Below are 4,336 nucleotides of genomic sequence, written 5' to 3' on the forward strand. Positions count from 1 at the left end.
TATATAATATCATGAAAAAAATAAACGTATTCCCTCATACCATACATAACTAATTTAAAATTGATAACATATATAAATATTAAAGGACAAACAATAAAGCTTTCAAAAGAAAACATAGGAATGTATTTGTAATTTTGTAATAAACAAAGATTAAATAGGACACAGCATTAACAGTATGATAAATTGAACTTCATTAAAATTAAAAGATCTATTACTATAAAACATTGCTAAGAATAGCCATGTGAATGGCCAAGCTATAGGCTGAGCAAATGTATATGTCTGAAAAACAACTCATATCCAGAATATGCTTTCTTAAAGCTCAAATTAATAATAATTTTAAAAGACTAACACACTATTTTTAAGTGGACAAAAGACTTGAACAGACACTTCATAAAGGTGATGTCTAAATTCTAAAGAATATAGTAAGAAGTGCTCAAAATCATTATTTATTAGGGAAATGTAAAAAAAGACTAAAATGATAGTGCACTACCACCCAAAAGAGTAGGTAAGATGAAAAGGACTGAAAATAACAAATGTTCAGAAGAAAGATGAGCATCCTTACCTGGAAACTACTGGGAGTGCAAATCAATTTAAATATCTTGGAAGACAGTTTATTAGTATTTAAGAAGCCTAGAAGTATGCCTATCCTGTGGCCCAGTAATCCACATCTAGCTATAGAACCAAGATAAATAAGTGTAAATTACAAAAAAAAAAAAAAAGCTACATGCTCAAGAATGTTCTTAGCAGTTGTTTTTTTTTTTTTTTTTTTTTTTTTTTTGCGGTACGTGGGCCTCTTACTGTTGTGGCCTCTCCCGTTGCGGAGCACAGGCTCTGGATGTGCAGGCTCAGCGGCCATGGCTCACGGGCCCAGCCGCTCCGCGGCATGTGGGATCTTCCCAGACCAGGGCACGAACCCGTGTCCCCTGCATCGGCAGGCTGACTCTCAACCACTGCGCCACCAGGGAAGCCCTTCTTAGCAGTTTTATTAATAATATGCAGAAACTGAAAACATGCTAAATGTTTATTAAGAGGATCATTGAAAAATAAATTGCTCTATATTCATACAGTGGAATACTAAACAGCAATAACCAAGAGCAAAATACCTACACATACAATGTTATAGATGAATTTCACACTATACTTTGTATTGAGAGAAAGAAGCCAGAAATTTTTTTAAAAAGTAAATGTAATATTTAACATTTACTTGAAGCTCAAGACCGAGCAAAGTGAATCTGTAATGATAAAAGTAAGAATAGTAGGTATTTCCAGAAAGAGAGTGGGTAGTAATACTTACTGGGAAGAGGCAGACAAGAATATTCTGAAATGATAAAAATCTTCTCTACCTTGGTATAGGTGGTGGTTACATAGCCTTATGTATGTGAAAAAATTAATTGAGCACTTAAAATTGGTGCACTTTGCTATATATAGCTTACACTCCAATTTAAATGGAGGTGGCATTGTTTTTTTACTTACCAATATTGTACTGATTCTCCATCACCCCCACTGTACCCTCAATCCATAAACATCCTGAATCAAGCTAATTGTCCCTCTGCCGTACAGTCTGAAAGCACAATCCTCCATTGCACGTTCGTTCTTTTTATTACATCCTCATTGAACAGAACCATGTCAAAGGACAAAACTAAACGTGTATCCAAACTTTCCCTTTTTTTCTAATGGAACAGAACTTTTCTAAAAAAAAGCTCAAAAGTCACAGTATCTTGCAAACAGGTCACATAGTGTTGCTTCTTATAATGTGTTCAGACTAAAAAAAAAAATGTTCTTCTGAGTCTTTATATAAAGCTGTACCTCCATTTGCCCAATGCTGTGAATATATGACCTGTCTTGAGACCACCATCTGTTTCCCTTTTGCCCTACTATTAAAAGATCATAGCTATATGCAATGCCTTAAAGTACAACGGCATCTGCCTTCATAATAACTGGTTGGTTGGTTGGTTGTTACTGCTCTAGTGTCTCCCTTCCACCCAAAGCTATCTATTGCTCAGTTACATCATTCAGACCCTTGAAGTGAGGCTCCAAGTTCTATCATATTAGTGTGGAAATAATGAGTGAAGTTCATATCCAACATCTTTAACTCCCTTAAATCTGTATATCTCTCCATTAGAAGGTCTAATAAGTTAGCCTGTGTCCTTAGAGCTCTGTACACCACCTCAGTGGGCACTATGCTTGGTTCTGTATGGAACTTTATTTCATACCCAAAAATATTGAAACATTTTTTTTAATTTTGCCAAGACAAAATCACCAAATTTTTCACCTCCAACATTCTTACAAAAATATTCCAAAAATTAACCACTGAAAAGTTTCATGACATCACTGTAAATAGAATTAGGTTTCTTTAAATGCAAAAATAAAAACCTCTGAAATGAGGGACTTCCCGGGCAGTCCAGTGGCTAAGACTTTGTGCTCCCACTGCAGGGGGCACGAGTTCAACCCCTGGTCAGGGAGCTAAGATCACGCATGCCATGCTGTATGGCCAAAAAGAAAAAAGAAAAAAAAAATCACACACACACACACACACACACACACACACACACATACACACACACAAACCTTTGAAATGAAATCTTCCAAGGAAAAGATGGATCAAGAAAGCATGGCTAAAGGAAAGCAGAGCACAGTAGATTCAAACTGAAGGGCCTAGATTCCGATCCCACCTCTGGCACCAGGTACATGTGTGTCCATGGGCCACCTCAAAATATTTATGAGTCACCAGTGTGTAATGTGTCATATGAGGGGCTGGATTAAATCATTTCTGAGACCTATTTAAGAGTAACCCTGTATGACTGTGAAAACTGTTTTCATAAAACAAAGAATGATTGGAATAGTTAGGCTGGAGTAAGGAGTAGAGAAATATAATGCTTAAGAGCAAGTTAAAAATTTCCTTTAACTATAGGAGAACAAGCACTGGCTGGCATTTGTTTCCTTCACTGAAAAAAAAAATTAAAAATTGATAAAGCTTTGGAGCTCCTTTCTCAATCATTTTCAAGAGAAGACTTTTCCGCCCAAGGTTTTCTTCAGGGCAACTTTGACATCCTTACCCCTCAGGCTATAGATTAAGGGGTTGAACAGGGGCACAACAGCAGTATAGAATATGGAGGACACTTTCCCATGGCCAAGGGGTAAAATAGAAGGTGGTTTGAGGTACACAAAAGCTCCTAACCCAAAGAAAAGAGGAACCACAATTATATGGGAACTGCAGGTACTAAAGGCTTTGGATCAACCCTCTGTAAAGTTAATGTGGAGAATCGTAGAAAGAATAAAACCGTAAGAGATAAAAATGGCAACAATGGGCACCCCAATGCCAATGGTCACAACAAGAAAGACCACCAGTAAATTTTTGTAGGAGCTGTTGCAGGAGAGCTCAAGGAGGGGAATGGTGTCACACATAAAGTGATTGACAAGGTTTGTTAGCACAGAAGGTCATAAACATTATGTTTCCTATATGGGCCACAGCCCCAAACACTCCCATCCCACAGACCCCCCCCAACAAAAGAAATAAACAAACCTGAGGAGACATGGTGACCATGTACACCAGTGGTTTACAGATGGCGACATAGCGATCATATACCATCGCTGACAGGATGTAGGATTCAGAAAATAAAAGAAACAGAAGAAAAAAACCTGAGTCATACAGCCTGCATAGGAGAAGATGTTCTTCTTTGAAACAAAACCCATCAGCATTTTAGGGGTGAGGGTAGTGGAGTAACTAAAATCCATGAAGGACAAGTTGAAGAGGGAAAAGTCCATGGGAATATGAAGGTGAGAATTCAGTCTAATCAAGGTTATCAACCCCAGGTTCCCCACCACAGTGACCATGTAGAAACTTAGAAACAGGAAGAAGAGGGGGATCTGGAGTTCTGGCTGGTCTGTTAAGCCTGCGAGGATAAACCCTGTCACAGGGGAGATGTTATCTGCAGCCATTCTCCTCTAGGAGAACCTGTGAGGGGAAAAGAAAAGAGTCACTAAATGAAACAGAGGCAACATATTATGGAAGTTAATGGAAGTTATGGAGGTGAGATGGCGAAGAAAATAAAAGGAACATTTACTGAGCACTAACTATGGGATAGGCATTGATCTAAATGCTGTGTGGCATTTTGATTATCCCTATATGACAGATGAGGACATTGGACCTAAGTGACTTGCACAAAACCCAGTGCTCCTAAGTTTCAGCAGAAGGTGAATGAATACAGGTCGTCTGGTTCCCAGTGTTTGATCTTGTAACCACTCTGCTACAGGACATACCAGGTCAGGCAGGCATTCACCCTCCTTCTGTTTGGAGTCACAGTGCTGTGCTCTACTGGCTCTCATCCATCTCCTT

At 38.4% G+C, this 4,336-nt stretch overlaps 1 pseudogene; it reads right to left on the reverse strand.

Annotated features, from left to right (window-relative positions):
• Window positions 1-3,000: 3,000 nt before the first annotated feature.
• Window positions 3,001-3,939, reverse strand: LOC132493591 (olfactory receptor 8B12-like; annotated as a pseudogene).
• Between the last annotated feature and the right edge of the window lie 397 nt (window positions 3,940-4,336).

This window comes from Mesoplodon densirostris, chromosome 7 (assembly GCF_025265405.1).
Source record: "Mesoplodon densirostris isolate mMesDen1 chromosome 7, mMesDen1 primary haplotype, whole genome shotgun sequence".
Taxonomy (NCBI): domain Eukaryota; kingdom Metazoa; phylum Chordata; class Mammalia; order Artiodactyla; family Ziphiidae; genus Mesoplodon; species Mesoplodon densirostris.